Consider the following 20,753-nt stretch of genomic DNA (forward strand, 5'->3'; position numbering starts at 1 on the left):
GAGCAAGGTACACAGACAGACAGATGGAAATAAAGAATTATAGTGTCACAGTCAAGAGCTGGGAATCAATTCAGCAAAACTGACCGAAGGTGTTGAGATGTGATGGGTCTTTTTGTCAAATGAAAAAACAAAATAAGACCCTCTAACTCTAATGGAAAAATGTCTACAAAATCAAAGAATATAAAGGTAGCTCAAGACAAGTAGAAATAAATAAATAGAATAAAAGTAAAAAGACAAGGAAGAAAACAATTGGCATGAGATGTGAGTTAAATAACTTGATTAGAAATACCTCAGAAAGTAGAGGAGCATCTATAGGAAAAGTAGCGGTGAGAGCTGACTGAGAAATCATCACTGAGGAGGGGAGTAAACAAGGATTAGAAGGTATCTAAGGAAACGGCAACCCACATCCCGTGTTCTTGCCTGGAGAATCCCAGGGACGGCGGAGCCTGGTGGGCTGCCGTCTATGGGGTCACACAGAGTCGGACACGACTGAAGCGACTTAGCAGCAGCAGCAGCAACTGTCATCAAATAAAATACCCCAGCAGTTTTCAGAGCATTTACAAGTTCAGATTTTCCTATAATGTTTCCAGTTAGCAAACAAAAGTGTTTATCTGCTCTCTTTATGTTCCACTTCCTAAGAAGAAGTAGTAGAGCTATCTGAAGGACAGGACACATTCTAAACCACTTGTTTAGGATTAAGTGAAACTGTCAGTGAAAGAAATTCTGGTTTGACCAAGATTAAAATTTATTTCCTCTCACATAGAGGCCCACATTGGCATTCCAGCACTGATATGATCTGCACTAATAATATCAATTGGTATTTTTATCTACCTTTTTCTCCAATATACTCCATGCTAGGATTTTGAGTGCCTTTTCAGTTCCAATCAACATGTCTGTAACTGCAACTAACAGGAAGAAAAGGAGTGAAAGGAATCAGATACAATTCCTCTTTTTTGAGGTATTTCCTAGAAGTGGCATATATCATTTGTTTTCATAACCCACTGGCAGAAACTTGATTGCTTACACACCCCATAGCTTCAATGAGGATTGGGCATCATGGCGTTATTCTCAAGGTATTCACATTCCTACCTAATAATAACGAGATGTTACCAAAGAAAAAGAGACTAGCACTTGGAAGACAAATAGCAGCATCTACCACACATGCATTTCATAAATATTTGCCAATAATGAGCAAAAAATAACTTAGGGAAAAACAAAACAGGCATCAGCTTTAAGAGTGCTATAGGAGATAATCACACATGGACTAAAATTGTGAAAATAAGATTATTAAGGATTACTGTATTAGTTTTTCCATAAGTGCCAAATTTAGAATATAAAAAGCACCTTCTTAAAAATTCTGAAGCACTGAAAAGTGCCAATTGCCAATGAAAGTTATACTCTGTGTATGATTCATTTGGAACACTTTTATAAAACTAGTTTTAAGAAGGAGATTAGAAATTGGCACATCTCTGTCCCAATCTTAATTGGAATTTTCAAATATTTTTATGAGCAAATGAGATTGAATAAGCCATGATTTTTTTCTCAAGTACAATTTTGTCATGTTAAACACAGACAATATTAGAAAGCTACTATAATCCATCAAAAAGAATGACTAAACCGTGGAGCTGCAATATAATTTTGTGCCCTTTTCAGAAACCTCATTTCTGAATGCAATCCAGATCCTGAATAGTTTTACAATGCTAGTGAGATTGGTTTATTTATGATACTTGTGATATTCTAGCTTAGTATTTGCTCATGAATTGTCTTCCTAATTTTTAAGGGGATAAATTCAGTTTGACTACTCTTACATGCAGTATTCCATCAGACAAAATCTTGAGTTTTGCAAATGCAAATAGTCTTAATGGTAGTCATTCTCAGTAGTGAGACAAAAAGGCACACCTCTATTTGAAACATCTGAAGAGGGGATTCAGACTTCATATTTCCTCTCCCTATCCAGATTCCAATATATCTCCCACCAAGAGGTCTGTGTGTGCGCGCACATGTGCGTTATCATCTATCCATTTATTGTCCTTCTAGCATCTGCATTCATATCTTTTTCTTTCTGTCCCAAACTAGTTATCATTTGAAACATCTGCTTCTATGTTCTCCTCTAATCTCTTGCTTGCATTTTCCTCAAATAAACCTCACTCTTACTCAACCTCACTCTTACTCAAGTAGAATATCATCACACCAAGCAATCAATGCACTCCTTATCATATCCTTACCCTCGGTCTCTCAGATAATCTAGTCTAGAAGACCAAAGTCACTGTCCCTTGGCGTAATGCTGCATCTGCCCCTTCATCTCTAAGGGTTCTTATACTTGGGTACTAGGTTCTGTGTCTTCTGGTTCTCCATCACTTTCTATCGATAATTCACAGAACTGGTTATAATGAGCTTAAAATGTATAGCAGAATGAGGTGAAAATTAATAGTGGGCAGATGGCAAGAGTCAATTGGAAAAAGAGACAGAAAACTGAAGCCAAATTATCAGAGACAGAATACAGTGTTAAATTAACTTAAGAAAAAAGCTACATCAGGGAAGGGAGAGTTTATTTTTTTTCTCTCATTATCTTTGTTTTTCTATCATTCTTTCTCACACACGATTTTTTAATTTAAAGTTCAGGAAAATTGCTAAGAAAAACAAAATAAAAACTCATGTATATGCTAACAAAAATTAATGTAGCAATATTTTTCATATTTGATCATAGTTTTTCTTCTTAAAAATGTTGTAGAGTTAAAGAAAACTGTTTAACTAAAATAGTCACAGTCCAGATTTTGTTACTGTTATATATTCAGAGAAATTTATTCTTTTTATGTATTCACTAAATATAAAATATTATTTCATATATTTTATAGCTTTTAATCTTTGTATATTAATTTTATCTGAAGTTAAACGTTAAGAATTGCTACTTGCTACTAAGTTTGTAGAATTTTCTGGGCATAATGATGCCAAGGGGCAATTTTCATCTTTTGAAATAAAAAAGTTTACAATGTGAAGTGTAGAGAAGAGTGTGTATTTAGTCATAGATACTGTCCTGGTGGGGCTTCCCTAGTGGCTCAGCTGGTAAAGAATCCGCTTGCAATGCTGGACACCTGGGTTAGATCCCTCAGTTGGGAAGATTCCCTGGAGAATGGAACAGCTACCCACTCCAGTATTATGGCCCAGAGAATTCCACAGACTGTATAGTCCATGGGGTCGCAAAGAGTTGGACACAACTGAGTTGTACACTTTCACCGTACTGGTAAGGAACCCTGCCTGCCAACACAGAAGATACAGAAGACATGGGTTCCATCCCTAGGTTAGGAAGATCCCCTGGAGTATGAAATGACACCCCACTCCAGTATTCTTGCCTGGAAAATTCCATGGACAGAAGAGCCTGGCAGGCCACAGTCCATGAGACTACAAAGAGTCGGACACATCTGAGTGCACACACATGCACTCGAATTGTACTGGCAGTCAAGACAGTGTGTTGTGGCACAAAACAGTGGTGTGTAACTCAGAAGGACAAGGAGTTTGGGTCAGGCAGATGACCCTGTCAGGGGAACTCAGACGTAAGAGAATCCTCAGAATAGACGAACTTAAAAAAAGAGCTTCAGATACCCTTTCCTAGTAGGTTCTACTTACCTTGTTCTATTCTGTGAACCTGAACTGAGGTTCTGATTCTAATCTCAATCTTTAAACCACCTTCTAGTTTTCCTAATCTTTCCATTCGTCTGGATACTCTGTCTTATCATGGAAATAATTTTGGTGGCTTAATTCTGGTGTCCTGTATCCTAAAAGCTCTACTGACAGCTCTCCATCTCTTTGTCACCGCCAGTACCTGATAACTTGACCCATCTGCCTGATTATCTCCACAGTGAATTGTCTGACATACCTGTTCCTGCCACTCTGATTAACCCTGCCATTGGGATCAGTTCAGCAGAAAGGGTCTCATCCCCTCCCATTGACACTGTGCTAGTGAGGCAGAAATAATGGATAATGTTTTAAATGTTGCTGACAAGGCAAAGGACATTGATAATGAGAGGAGAGAAGTTAACTTTCTGAAGAGCAAGAAAATTACTTGGAAGAAGGCTGATTCAGCCTTTGAGTCACTAATTAATTTTTAAAAAAGACAGAAGTGTCACAGAGCCCAGGAGGTCATTGAACATTCTTCATTTTAATTCAATAAGAAAGAGGTAAATGGAAACAAAAACTTGATATTAGAGACTTTTTCAGTAAAGTAAGCTCTGCTTATCTCCTGGAGCTAGTATTTAGTGAGTAGTAAGTTCAATATAAAAATAGCTAGTGCCATAAAACAAAAATTGGTATTTATTACTATGCCCCTTGGCCACAGTATGTCATGTTTACTAAGGTATGCAAGTTGATATAATATCTTTGAATTATATTTTCTCTCAAGAAAAGTTTTTGCATTAACACTGCATAAAGATTCAATCCCTTCAGTTACTTCTTATTATTCTTTTAGAATAACCCTTAAGGTTGATACGAAATATTTACCAATGTTTAAGTCAAAGGCAGTTTAATATACACTTTTCAAAAAATTTCCACAGAATGAACAATTATTTGCTTAAATTTTACATGTCAGTTATTACCATGGTTATTAGAAATGTATAATATATGCATTTTATTGACATGTATAGAATCAAATTTTCATTTATAAATTATTTTAAAATTTAATTATTGAATATTATCTAAAATTTTCTTTTTATATTTTATTTTTATATAATATGTAAATCACATGTTACAAGGTTATTAAAATTATACTTTCAATTTTTTAGTTAAATGATTTTAAGTATTCTTAACTACGTCTTCAAAAGTTTCAGTAAGAATTTTAATTTCATACTGTGACCAATAACATCTACTGTTCTCTTTTCTTATCTGATGGGACATTGTTATTTGACAATAAAATTTTTGCTTTAGTTTTTAGTGGAAGTCATTTTCAACCTGATTTAGAATAGTAGCTAAAATGTCATTAAAAACACAGACTGACATTTTTGTCACAGTTAATGCTTAAAAAGAAAGACAAGTGTATATTCAAATAGAGTTTATTAAACTGTTTTGGGGAAAAGAATGCAGAAGAAAATAAGTAAATTGTAGTGGTCATTATATTGGGAAAACTTGGTATTGATAAGTATAAAAATGCAGTTTTATTATTGTCCTTATAAAGTCACTGTTACTTTGTAAAATGGTAAATCCATATAATTGGCTACTGTGAAAAAAAACAAGGCCTAGTAAAAGTTTCAAGAGAAATATGGAATCTGCGTATATTTGAAATTTTTGTTAAAATTCATTGTTGTTTTTCTTCAATCGCCAAGTCACATCTGACTCTTCATGACCCCATGGACTGCAGCATGCCAGGCTTCACTGTCCCTCATATTCCACATAAATATGTTAAAATTCATATTCATGTGGAATAAATACAAACAAAAACAAAGTTCAAGCAACAGAAAGCCAATATTGCTCACTCCTATTATCACACACAGGAGAAATTGCTGAGGGCAAGTTCTAGACCCAGGATATCTGATAGAGACTGACTGGGGGTTGGCATGCCCTGAGAGAGACCTCACATTCCAAGCTGAATATATAAGTAAAACTGAGGCAGACATTTTTTTCAAGGCATTTTAGAAAGAAGAAACGTTCTTAGATTTTCAGAAAATTTAAGATAAGTTGCTCGCTCAGTCATGTCCGACTCTTTGCGACCCTGTGGACTGTAGCCCACCAGACTCCTCCGTCCATGGGATTCTCCAGGCAAGAATACTGGAGTGGGTTGCCATTTCCTTCTCCAGGGGATCTTCTCAACCCAGGGATCAAACCCATGTCTCCTGCATTGCAGGCAGATGCTTTAACCTCTGAGCCACCAGGGAAACCCTAAATTTAAGATAAGTGAAATTAAAAAGGGAGGAGGACTGCATTGTGTGCATACAGTTCAAAGATCACTATAGGAATCAGATGTTGAGGGCAGGAGGAGAAGGGGACAACAGAGGATGAGATGGTTGGATGGCATCACTGACTCAATAAACATGGGTTTGGGTGAACTCCGGGAGTTGGTGATGGACAGGGAGGCCTGGCGTGCTGCAATTCATGGGGTCACAAAGAGTCAGACACGACTGAGCGACTGAACTGAACTGAACTGAACTGATAGGAGTCAGAAGGTTAGCAAAAATCCAGAAAAAGAAATTTCAGTTTGTACCTACGTAGACAAGGTTCCAGGTAACAGCATTTGGAATGTATTGAATGCTGATTAATCCAGACCATCTACTAATGTCTATATTATCTGATCAATTGCTCACTGCATTTCTATGAAGAGGTTGATTTTCTCTACATCTTATAAATTAGGAAACTGAGAGTTTGAGATGGTAAATAACATAACATACCCAAGGATCTTAATAATAATTCTTAACAGAGAAAGGACAAATCTCTATTCCTTTTTCTATTTCAAAGCTTCTGTTTTTAATTCATGTAATAAAGAACTTCAGCTATGCTGGACTGCCACCTAATATTAGGGTTTCTGCACTTAGTGAAGAAGCATTGCATATATATTGTTGAATGTGCCCAAGTTAACTGAATTATAAAGTACAAATAATTTTTATTGTACAATAGAAGTTCAATCATTTTCAATTAGTGTTTTCATTGCCTTTATAAACTCTTAAATTAGAACATTCTTCTAGGTGTTGCTACGGATGGAATATCTTGTCTAACTCAACATAAAAGTCAAGATCCTGATTCTAGAATAAGTAGCCTTGGAAATACATGACTCTAACAAAATGTTACTTGAATAAGGACTATTTTTTTAAACCTAAATTAAATTACCTGAACTTTATTTATTCATGGAGTGACTATCTATAGACTATTTTTCTGAAGATAATCTACTTTACTAGAGAACCAAAGTTGAGTATGGTACTAAAAAGAAAAGTAATAATAAACGAAGCCTATAGGCAAATCTAGAAAATGCATGGAATTGCTATTTACCAAAGAGTTTGGAAGCTTAATAAAAAACTGTATTATGAAAAGATAACAAAAGTATATAGTTGTTATAAAAAAAATCCAGGCTGTCTTCACAATTGGGTAGCCTGGGGCAAAAGAATGAATGACTACCAGATTCCAAAGGCCATCTCTGATGATTAAAGTACAAGATGATTGGCAAAAATAAAAAGAAGATTCAAGACTTCAGGATGACTTTTTCCCCCTTGAGTTTACTTTGAAAATGAGGAAAATCTCTATTAGAACTAATGAAATCATATTTAAAGACTTGTGTTTCACTAGAGGAATATTTATATATGAATATTATCTTTTATTTAATACTTACAAGCTTAAGCATTCCCTTTATAGATATGATTTTTATGTGTAAGATACATTTATGCATAAAATTTATATTCATTATTCACTAAACATTTCAGATTTATAAATGCATTGATAATAATTGCATTTGCTTTTATAATGTCCTTATGCAACATGTAAGAGATGAACTAATCTAAGTGTTGCCCTGCTCTGGTCACTGCTACAATCACCACCACCAACACATCCATGGTGTGATGACCTTGCCACTATTTACAGACTGCTCCTAACTACAATTACCAACATATTTACTAGAGTTAAGTTGGAGGCATCTATACAGTAAACACTGGAATTTAAACTGATTTTTAACAGAAATAGATGAGAATGCCATTTTCTCAATTTAATGTATCCTCATTTATTTCACTATGGTAATTAGGGTAAACTAATGTCAGTAGGTTGCGATTCATGGGGTGGCAAAGAGTCGGACACAATTGAGTGACTGAACTGAACGGAACTGAATGTTAGTAGGTAAATCAGCGAACAGCCACATAAATCCAAAATTTGCAATTATTAAACCTATGATAATGGATAATAACATATGACTTAGCGACGAAACAATACATTGACAAATAGTTTGTCTCAGGAATTCCTCACAGTCACCCTGAGAAGTATGTTCAGTGAGTGTCATTCCCACTTTGTAGATGTGGAAATTGAGGCTTAGAGATATAAAATAATCTACCTGATTCACACAGCCAAAAGGTGGGGGAACCAGGATTGAAGGCTTGGCTGAATTTAGCCTCCAGATTTTTGTGCAGGTATCACCTATGCCTGTACATCATGAGAGCTTAGCACTGGCATTGGATGGAACAAATGGGAGTGTATAAGTTTAACAATTTGCATTTTAATAATAATTTTTTAAAAGAGTTTCTTGATTTTTATTGAAATAAAATTATAAGCAGTGGCATGTGGTAGCTGAGATTTCAAATTCTAGCGTTAAACTCGGAGAAGGCAGTGGCACCCCACTCCAGTCCTCTTGCCTGGAAAATCCCATGGATGGAGGAGCCTGGTGGGCTGCAGTCCATGGGGTCGCTAAGTCAGGCACGACTGAACAACTTCACTTTTGCTTTTTACTTTCATGCATTGGAGAAGGAAATGGCAACCCACTCCAGTATTCTTGCCTGGAGAATCCCAGAGACAGAGGAGCCTAGTGGGCTGTCGTCTATGGGGTCGCACAGAGTCGGACACGACTGAAGCGACTTAGCAGCAGCAGTGCTAAACTACCTCGATTCCAATCCTGGCTCAACAAGTTACCTTATCAATTGTATTGTTTAACCCCTGTGCCTCGGTTTCCTCTTCTAAAAGTGGTGATTAAACAGTACCTATCTTATAGGGTTGTTATAAGGATTAAAGGAATAGTTCGCATAAGTAGGGTAGATACTCAAATATTTTCCTAAGAGGATTCAAAGTAAGAAATTTAAGGGTAGAATCACATGAATTTAAGCCTAGTACTTTAACTTTCTAGAATCATTGAATATTCAAATGGAAAGGACATGCAGTGAAATGACAAATAGAATGACAAAAAATAATGTTATATTTAGAAATTTACAAATAAAATTTTGAAAGAAACACACACTTATATTTAATGTAGTTTTTGACAAAGAGTCAATTGTTTAGAGCTGTTTGTAATCTGAATCTGTTCCTATCTGTATCATTATAAATTTTTTTATTTGAAATAGAGTTATTGAATAGATATGCTTTGCCTGTATGGCCTCTATTATCTATCAAATTAAGGGCCTTAAGGCACAAAATTACAAAGTAAAAATGATTATTTGCAGACTAGCTTCTCCCCAGAATGTAATCATTCACAACTATTCAGGTTTACTTCCTTTTCATAAAGGATCATTGCACATTTATAAAAATGTTCTGATGATGCTTTATATTTGGAACAAAACTAGAATCAAGCTTTATGTAGTATAAAGCAGTTCTTGGCAATAACCTAGGACAATTTTCTTCCTGATATGGAGCATCAAATCACACTTGGATTAGATTTAAATCCCTAGACTCTACTAATGATGAACCTATTTTCCTTTTGATAATTCACAAAACTTTTAAAAGGATCAAGAGTCCAGAATAAAATCTTTAATCTCATCACAGGGTACACTATATGGATAAAGTACATGTTCCATGTTTAATTTTTTTAAATTAAAATAGGTATATCTAACTTACTATAATAATCACACATTTTCCCCTGTGGTCCTAAAGTTAAACTCAAATTTCTTTTATACCTTACAAACAAATAATTATATTTTTCCTAGAAGTTCCTAGTTATTTATACATTATTAAATATTGTTTAATACTACACTTCTTATTGTACCTTCATATTTTATGGGTTCTTGAGATCACTGAGCTTTTGTTATCTAAAAGTTTGAATAAGAAGAACCAGCACATAATTAACTCAGTGATAAAATAATGTGGTGCTCAAAATACAGTTCAGAAGTTTGAGTCTAAACTCTTAATCAAAATTTGTTTAAGAATTTAAGGAGAAAAAGTCTCAAAGATGTCTCACTTACCTCTCATTTATGTTCAAGGGAAGATTACAGCCGTTTTTCATTGTGCAGTGCTTTACAGTTTCCAATTGCATCCATGCACATCCTCCTAATTTTTCAAAGGTAGGGAGACTAAGAGCCAGCAGTGACATACCTTGTATATAGGAGATGTGGCTGGCAGAATGATGTCACTGCAGGCTGGTGGGCTGCTAGCTGTTCAGGGATGGTCTTGCTCATGCCCATGGATACAGGATGATGCCAGGCTGAAGCTACTCCTTCAAAGTAAAGATGCAGGTGCCTTAGGTCATTAGAAAACAGAAGTGGGGGTCTGAAAGCAAAGTAGCAGTTAAGTTTAAGCCCAAATGCTTGATTCCTACCTAATGCAAGGAAGCACTGAAAGCATTCATAAGGGGCTGCTCTTGGATCTATGTACTACATTACCTGTCTCATAGCTCAACACTAACCAGCCTGGGGTCCACTTAAAGTGATGTCCAAACTTATTTTCTGCCCTCTGATCCCAATGTGCTTCTGAGCATTATTCTTTGTGTGGTCATTATTGGCTGTTTTCATCCCCTAAGTACTCTGCTGTTTCCAGCTTATTTCCTTGCTTACATGTCTTCTCTCTGGCAAGAATTCTATTTCCCCAGCCCTCTTGTTGTTTTCATGGTGTTAAAATTTGTATCTGGAGAAATCTTACTTTCCTTTATAAGAGGTTAATATTCCTTTGCTCAAAACAACCACAATTCAGTGGATATTTAGGTATACAATTACTATATTCCAATTTTTTGGTTAAAAACTATATCTTCTCACACCCTTTATTATAGCCCACAGTATATAGTAAATGCAGTATTTATGGAAAGAAGCTTTCTAGAAGCATGCAGCATCAAGTTCAAAGCCAGATACTGTCACATTCTAGCTATATGACTTTAAGTATTAAAACTTTGACTAAAACACATTTTCTCTTAAAATTGTGAATCAAAATACCTATCTTGCAAGGCTGTTGAAAATTGTGTAACAATGTTTGAAAAAATATATAAAATGATTGAAAACAGAGTCTTTTCATTTATTCTCTATGTTTATTCTTTCCTTATTTTTCTGCAAATCAAATAATTATGTGCACAATTAGCCTTGGATTGTCAAGGGTAACATAATAACTGCTCTCTTGATCTATAAGAAATTGCTTGAAATATCATTAACATCCTATAAACAGTAAGCCATTTTAGTCATCCTAATTAGAGTAAAATCATTGTCCATATCTTCCAAGAAGAAAACTAAAGTTGATTTTCCATCTGGGGCTATTTAATTTTTAAATTGATAGATTTCAGGTTGATTTTGATTTATCCATGATTTCTGTACCTACAACTCATATGTATAAATCGCAGAAATGTCGTGAGAGTGGCTGAAAAGCTTGAGTAAAATTTACATGAAAACTTTGCTCCAGTTTACCTAGTAAAGAACCTGACTGAAAACAAATCTTCAGGCACTCATTCTAAGGTGTGCCTCTGCTGGATAGTCTCTGCCCTTGGTTTTGCTTAGCAATATAATCAGAAGGTTATGGAATGTCTGGAATTTGCTTTCTAAATCTACACAGCCTAAATAATGGTCACACTTATGGTTGGGTTGTATTTAAATATACTGTTTCTCAAGGAGTATGGTTTCACTTTGGGGAGTGTTCAATTATCACAATCAAACTTCATTACTATCTAAGTATCACAATATACTGAAGCATCTTAGGGAGTTATTTTTAAGTGCCCCTACACAACACACTGGTGAAAAAAAAAATAGTCAAAGAAGCTTGCATTTAATGTCTCTCCACCTCAATCCTTACCCATATTAGGTCACAAGAGTAACGTCTAAAAGCAATAGAGACTGGAAGACTGAAGCTTTCAAGACTAATGGAGAGTCTTGATGGTAAATATTTTAAGTTTAAATTTGATGAAAGCCTTTTTAACTAAAGTTCCCATAAATATTGCTTTCTTATGCCCAAGTTAATAGCCCACATACATTTATTCATTCAAGATAAAATTAAAGTAGTAACTGAATAATACTCATAAGTATCTATTTTAATATTAATTTTAAAATAAGAATTTGCACAATCATACCACCTCCTCACCAATTTATGTTTAGGGCCATGAAATATGAATTCCAATATCATAGTAATCAAGAGAAAAAAAGGAAAAGCAAGGGAAGGTGCCAACCTTATGCTACTGCTCTTTATTTGCTTCTCCACCTAAGGTTAGAAAAGTTATCCTATAATGAAGTGCTTTTCCCTTACTGGGGATAAGGAAGTCTCATCTAGCCGACATACATTAGTGCTTAATACATTACAGGCATTATGTATACAGACATGAACATGTATCCCTGCTCTTACATTCTAGCGGGGAAGACAGATGTGTAAACACATCATTACAATTCAGCTGGTTTAAACAGTCCAAGAGAAGTAAGAATCTAGTATGTCAGGGTACCATAATTCTTAAAATTAAGGCAAACTCAGCCTAGCATAAAACCTTGCAACTTGTAAACATGCAACTGTAATGGATAAATTTAGTAGTAACAGTTACATAGAAAATCAACAGGAAATTGCTGGGTCACATGGTAATTCTATTTTTAGTTTTTTGAGAAATGTTCTGTTTTCCACAGTGACTGTACGGATTTATATTCCCATCAACATTGTACTGCTGCTGCTGCTCCTAAGTCGCTTCAGTCGTGTCTGACTCTGTGAGACCCCATAGACGGCAGCCCACCAGGCTCCCCTGTCCCTGGGATTCTGCAGGCAAGCACACTGGAGTGGGTTGCCATTTCCTTCTCCAGTGCATGAAAGTGAAGAGTGAAAGTGAAGTCACTCAGTTGTGTCTGACTCTTCATGACCCCATGGACTGCAAACTACCAGGCTCCTCCTTCCACGGGATTTTCCAGGCAAGAGTACTGGAGTGGGTTGCCATTGCCTTCTCTGCAACATTGTACGAGGATTCCCTTTACTCCACATCCTAGCCAGTATTTGTTATTTGTGTTCTTTTTGGTGATAGCTATTATGACAGGTGTGATATGTTGTCTTATTGTGGTTCTGATTTGCATTTCCCTGATAATTAGCAATGTTGAGCATCTTTTCACATGCCTGTTGACCATCCATTTTTTCCTTTTTGGAAAAAATGTCTATTCAGTTCTACCTATTTAAAATCAGGCTATTTGCTTTTTTGGTGTTGATGTATGCATTATTTATATATGTTGGATATTAACCCCTTATTGGTCATATCATTTGCAATATATTCTCCTATTAAGTAGGTTATCTCTTCATTTTGTTGATGGTTTCCTTTGCTGTGCAAAAACGTTTAAGTTTAATTTAGGTCCCTTTTTTTTTTTTTTGCTTTTATTTCTTTTGCTTTAGGGACAGATTCAAAAATATAGTACTATGATTTCTGTCAAAGAGTCTTCTGCCTATATTTTCCTCTAGGAGTGTTATGGTTCCCAATCTTACATTTAGGTCTTTAATTCATTTAGAGTGTATTTTTGTATGTAGTATTAGAAAAACAATGTTCTAGCATATGATCCAGAAATCCCACTTGTGAGTATATATCTGAAAATCACAAAACATTAATTTGAAAAGATGTATTCACCTCAATATTCATAGCATTTTGTACAATGATCAAAATATGGAAGCAATCCTAATTACCTAGATGAATAGACAAAGAAGATGTGAGATATATACATAGATATATACACATATACATATGCACACAAGGAATATTACTCAGCTATAAAAGGAATGGAATTTTGCCATTTGCAGCAACATGGAACAACCTTGAGAGTATGATACTAAGTGAAAGAAGTCAAATAGAGAAAGACAAATAGCATATGATATCACTTATATATGGAATCTAAAAAAATATAACAAACTAGTCAATATAAAAAGAGCAGCAGACTCACAGATAAAAAGAACAAAGGTATGGCTACCTGTGGGGAGGGGGGAGAAGGGAGAGATAACACAGGGGTAGGAGGTACCAACTACTGTGTATAAAATAAGGTACAAGGACATATTGTGCAACATGGGGAATATAGTCAATATTTTATAGTAACTATGAATGGAATATAACCTTTACAATTGTGAATCACTACATTGTACACCTATAACATATAATATTGTATATCAAATATACTTCAATTTTAAAAATTTAAAAAGGAACAAATTGATGAAAATTTCTTTCTTAATAATTAAACATAGCTTCAGTTTTCTGCTTCTAATAGATCCAACTATTTTATTTTTAGTTGCATAATTTTTACTTAGTTCAAATATAAAAGGATATATTGAAATGTCTACTGTAAAATCTATGAATTTGATATTCAAAAATTAGAGTTTAATCATTAGTTAATAAACTGACAGTTTTATGCAAAACATTGTGTCAAATACTGAGTTTTAAAGGTCTGTAGAACAAAATGCCCCTGGCCTAAAAGAGCTCAATTAAAATAAATTTCAATGTAATTTGTTATATTTACTCACCGTAGGAAATCAAATGAATGTGAAAGCACAGCAGCTTATGAAATTTAGAAAACAGTTATTTGTTTTGGGGATATTTAAATATAGTGTATTTATGTATTTACTGACCTATTATAGATGTCTGGTAAAGAATCTGCCTGCAATGCAGGAGACCCTGGTTCAATTCCTGGGTCAGGAAGATTCACTGGAGAAGGGATAAGCTACCCACTACAGTATTCTTGGGCTTCCCTGATGGTTCAGCTGGTAAAGAATCCACCTGCAATGCGGGAGACCTGGGTTTGATCCCTTGGAGGAGGGAAAGGCTACTCACTCCATTATTTTGGCCTGGAGAATTTCATAGACTGTATAGTCCATGGGATCACAAAGAATTGGACACAACTAAATGACTCTCACTTTCACTTTTCATAGACAGCTGGCAATCTAACCAGATTTCTTTAGTTGCTGGTTATGATGGTCTGACTGTCTCCCTTGGAATTACCTATGTTCTTACTGGAAACAAAGTATTCTTGCATCACTTTAGAAGATAATATTGTCTTCCTTGAGTATTTTTTTAATAAAAATAAAGTCTCTATATGGAATTTTATTAGTATGCGATACTTCTTTTGAGTTTCCAGTTTATATTTCTGTTATACTAAACTTGTGTTGGACTAACGAGTCATTTGTTAGAATAGTCTCCTTCCTGTCAAAAGCAATGTTTATGATTATATTAAATATCCGTATGTCTTTCAAAGTGTGCCTAGGTGTTCCCTTGAATGTCTAATGTTAAACTAGTGATGTTTCTTTTGTGTGTATAAGTTATTTTATAAATTTTGTTAAAGAATCTTCTAAAGAGAATAATCTTCTGTACTACTTATAGTTTTAGATTTTGCCACCTGTTCATATGAAATGATGCCATTATGCACAAACAAAATAGTGTTTAAGATGATTATATTCTGCACTCTTGAATGTATGTACAAATGTTGAGTGGCAGGGGAGGGAAGAGTTTATGAAATTACATCTAATGTCACACTTTTAAATTGCTCATTATATAAAAATAATTGATGCATGAGTATATATGATTTCTAAACCCCAAAAATTTACAAAAAAAAAAGAGGAAAAAGGAGCAAAAGAGACATTTAATCTAGCAAAAGTTAGACAAGTCAAAAGCATTGAAAAGGGAAAAATAATTGAATCTGATAGTAGAAACAACACACAATAGTGTTGGTAGTTATAATAAAGATAATTATGTAAATTTCCCTACTAACAGAAAAAATTCTAAAAGTAAAAAAGCAATTTAATCTGAATGTTATACATAAAGAAGTTGAACACAGACCCAACATTATTTAAAAAAAATATTTGAGCAAAAGTATATTGTACAAGTGTGCATAAAATTAGTTCAGTTTGCCAATACTTAACTGAGCCAAAATAAGTTTCTAAATTTCAAGATGAGAACATAAATTGGACAGAGACTTTTATGCAATGACAGAAGTGACAATTCATGAAAATATATAATACTTCTGACCTTTTATCAAGCACCTTCTCATCAAGCACCATAACACTGAATTATATACAAAAGTGTCAAATACATGATCTAGACAAAAACACATTGAGATGGAGATCAATCACACTTTGTTTAGAATTTGACAATTGTATTAGCAACACTATACATGAGAAATAGAGAAAATATATAAATACTAGATAGTAAGATTTATTTTATGTACATGGTTAATGTGACAGATAAAATAATGGAGAGATGGAGAGACAGAAACAAATATACTTACAAGATTTGTATATATATATATATATATATATATATATATATATATGTATACGGAGAGAGAGGGAGTACACACTGAATGTTCTGAATTTGAGGTATCGTCAATTTCAAAGGTTAAATTTAAAAGAATTATAATTTCAAAATTTACAGTAGTGAGAACTAATAGGAAAGTAGGCTTTCAGAATCTGCAGAATTTATGGCAGATTTAGCTTTAGAATTCAGGGCCACCTTTATTCAAATCTCTAAAAAGCAGGAAAGGATGAGTTATTATCTAGACTGCATATATTCCTGAAACAAAACAGATACAGATTTCCTAAATTAAGTTTCCAGAATATTAACAATGTTAGAAGTCTGAGTTCAGTCAGTGAAACAAATTCATGCTACGTAGCTTGTTGAAGAGGTATTAGTATGGGGAGCTATTACATACTGAAACTTTTAAAATTCACATAGAATATGGTGAGGCAATTTACGTGGAAGATCGGATGTTATCAGGGCTTGGGACCATGGAAGGGCTGAGACTGGAGGTAGTCGGACCACAGAAGGGAAATTGCTCAGCAGAAACTGACAGCGGCCCCTTTACACTGCCAGTCAGGGAAAGAGGGGAAAGCCACCTGGTCACCCACTTCTCACTCTCTAGTCTCCCATCATCATCTCATTGGCCAACTCTAATCTGCAACTATTTAGTGCGTGAGCCCAGGATGCTTAGTTTGCTGGGTTAGTCCCCTATAGATTTGGAATAGGGTGGGAAGTACAGGGACTGTATTGTGTAAACAGACAAGTGACAAGCATACATTACCTCTTTATTGGAGAAGTTTAGAGGTTTACTTTCATTCTCTATTGCCTTCACAAAAAAATGGTTAACACAAGTGTTTTTATTATTAAACAAAATGACTGAAAACTTATCACCAACATTCTTATGGGAAAAGAAACCAAATTATTTTAGTTTGGAAGAAAAGATTACATGTAAGAAATCAGAATGGTGTGCTGTGCTGAACAAGCAAGATTTATGACATAATCTTGACACATTTATCCCCTGCCCTTTTAGACATTATTGCATGGGGATAATCCTATCTTGAATGAGACCGAAGATATATTTCACGCTTTGCTTCTCAGAGGGTTAAATGAAAGTTCTACATCTACTCTTAAATAAACAACCTCATGCCTCAATTCAGGAATTTAAATATCCAATTTCATGAAGTAATCAAAACTTCAAATTTGACCCAGAATGAATCCTTCTATCCTCTCCCAGCTTTGAGCTGGTTCAGGGTAAGAAGTTGCCTGGGGCCTCCCTCTTCTGCTCATTCCCTTCCCCCAATTCACTTCAACCCCCATCAGCTAGTGATTTTTCACTCATCCAAAAAATAGAAGGAAAGTAGTTGGAAGAAAACAGAGGATGAACCTGGTCAGTTCTAATTTAGTTGGGTTGCTTAATGTCTCTAAGCCTTACAGATCCTGAAATCTGTTTCTTCTCTTTTGTCAACTATTTAGTTTCCTCTGCAAATCCATATCTCCTCCATTACTCCTGACCTGGACAAGTACTTTTTTACTCCCACGTAACATACATGTGACTCTTTCTTCAACTGCTGGGCACAAAGATGACTTCAGATTCTTCCTGCTAGGGGCTTCTCTCTCTCAAGGACCTATGATGACCAGAAGCAGGCATTGTTTTTCAGGCACACACCTTATGTTCACAAGAGACCTGGAGTGCATGGAAACCCAAATAGGAAAATGATTTAAAAAAAAAAAAAAAAGCTAACTGTAGCATCAAGGAACTAAAGAACTAAGCTTGAGAATCAGGTAGCTGATCAGTTCTCTTAAGAGGAGAATTTAAGAATGTCACCCAGGTTGCATATTAAAAAAAAAAAAAGGATTATAACTATTTCTCTATCCCTTGAGTCATCACAATAAACTGGAAAATTCTGAAAGAGATGGGAATACCAGACCACTTGACCTGCCTCTTGAGAAATCTGTATGCAGGTCAGGAAGTAACAGTTAGAACTGGACATGGAACAACAGACTGGTTTCAAATAGGAAAAGGAGTATGTCAAGGCTGTATATTGTCACTCCGCTTATTTAACTTATGTGCAGAGTACATCATGAGAAACGCTGGACTGGAAGAAACACAAGCTGCAATCAAGATTGCTGGGAGAAATATCCATCACCTCAGATATGCAGATGACACCACCCTTATGGCAGAAAGGGAAGAGGAACTCAAAAGCCTCTTGATGAAAGTGAAAGTGGAGAGTGAAAAAATTGGCTTAAAGCTCAACATTCAGAAAATGAAGATCATGGCATCTGGTCCCATCACTTCATGGGAAATAGATGGGGAAACAGTGGAAACAGTGTCAGACTTTATTTTGGGGGGCTCCAAAATCTCTGCAGATGGTGACTGCAGCCATGAAATTAAAAGACACTCCTTGGAGGAAAAGTTATGACCAACCTAGATAGCATATTCAAAAGCAGAAACATTACTTTGCCGACTAAGGTCTATCTAGTCAAGGCTATGGTTTTTCCTGTGGTCATGTATGGATGTGAGAGTTGGACTGTGAAGAAGGCTGAGCGCTGAAGAATTGATGCTTTTGAACTGTGGTGTTGGAGAAGACTCTTGAGAGTCCCTTGGACTGCAAGGAGATCCAACCAGTCCATTCTGAAGGAGATCAGCCCTGGGATTTCTTTGGAAGGAATGATGCTAAAGCTGAAACTCTAGTACTTTGGCCACCTCATGTGAAGAGTTGACTCACTGGAAAAGACTGATGCTGGGAGGGATTGAGGGCAGGAGAAGAAGAGGACGACAGAGGATGAGATGGCTGGATGGCATTACTGACTCGATGGACGTGAGTCTGAGTGAACTCTGGGAGTTGGTGATGGACAGGGAGGCCTGGCGTGCTGCGATTCATGGGGTCGCAGAGTTGGACATGACTGAGCGACTGAACTGAACTGAACTGAACTGAGTCATCTGGTTCAAATTTATAATCCTTACAAAGAGGTTATTTGTTAAATTTAGGTCTTATGCCTGCCCTTTGTCTTTACACAATTTCAGAGAATTAGGTAAAATAATATTTCAGGAAACCTTCCATTTATATAAAGCATTTAAGTTTACTATCCCACAAAAACTGTACATAATGTGGACCTTTATATATGGTGGTGAAAGAGAAAGCCCCATTGTGTATGTACTTATCAAGCTTCTGCTTAAATCCTGTTCCTTAATTTTGAGTTAGGAAAAGTAGATCAGTGGGCCAAACCCAGATTTAAGGCATTGAGAAAGAGACCCCAGCTCTTGCTTAGAGAAGCTGTGAAATACAAAGGAAAGGAGAAATGAATAATCTTCTTCTGACATACCAGTGATAGTTCACAAAAAATTTGCTCCATGGCCCATATTCAGTCTTCCATTAGAAGTTTCCAAACACTTACTTAATATTAAGCACTATGTTGGAGATTTAGCTATAAATATGGGAAAATGCTTGCTCATAAGAATTAGTTACTTTGAGGACATAGAGGCCAAATTGAGTGATTGATATACTCTATGTTATATGCTATGGTAAGAACATGCGCAGTGCTGCAATAACATTGAGAATAACATTGAAGGAGTGAACCCAACTTTAGTGGAAGAGCAAACAAAAGTTACAGTCTCTGGAAAAGATGATATAAAGGTTTGAGTTAGAAGAAAATCAGGACCTATTATTATTCTATTGACATTTTTTAGCCAATTTATAAAGCAAAAAAAAAAAAAGAAGAAAAAATGGCATCAAAACTAACAATGAAAATGGAGAGCCATTATGATTTTCAGATGATGAAACTGTATTTGTAGAAAATCCAATAAGACCTACCAATAAAATTAAAATTAGCATTTGAACTGAATACATTCATGAACACAAATTTATTATACAGAATTCAATTGAGTTTTACATTAGCAAAAATAATTTGGAGATTAACATTTTGAAGAAATACCATTTAAAATTATTTCAGAGGACATCAAACATCTAGGTATAAATCTGATGAAAGATGTGTAAGAATTCAACACTAAAACCTGCATACATTGATAACAACCTAACAATGCATTAAGAGATGTGAGAGAGAGACTGAATGAATAACTTGTCTGGGCATGAAAAAAAAAAAAAGATCATAGTTGGTTATTCAAAAAAAGATATGTCTGTTATCTAAGAGCTTTCTCTTGCCCAAAACACCTTCTCGCCTTTCTTTCCACTATAGCCTCTCCATCATAGCCCTAGTACAGATACTCATCAATTCTTCTAAGAACTACTATAGCTGCCTTTTTGTTGGCTTTTAAGTTCAGATTTCATACATGTCAGTACAATGCTATTTGAATGTGCAACTATTCCCAGTCACAATGTGTTGATGGGTTTCTATTAGTACTTTACCAAAATCTGAAGTCCTTAGCACAGCATGAGTTAACCTCAGCTCCAGCCATGCCTTGTCCTCCTATAGCTGGTGTTTGGTGTATTGTTTCTCTTCCCTTCTCTCTTCCTTCTTCTCCTTACAATCTCTTGATAACAGAAAATTCTTGCGAATCTTTGAAATCACATTTGAATTCTTTCTAAATTTTCTTCCATCCTGCCTCTTAAACTATTATAGTAAACTCTTGTATTACTTTATTCTGGTCTTCAAATATGCTTTGCATTTTTTTTTTTACAGACTGATAATATTTCTTCACTGGATTGTGTCTATT

This window comes from Oryx dammah, unplaced genomic scaffold (assembly GCF_014754425.2).
Source record: "Oryx dammah isolate SB20612 unplaced genomic scaffold, SCBI_Odam_1.1 HiC_scaffold_4, whole genome shotgun sequence".
NCBI lineage: Eukaryota > Metazoa > Chordata > Mammalia > Artiodactyla > Bovidae > Oryx > Oryx dammah.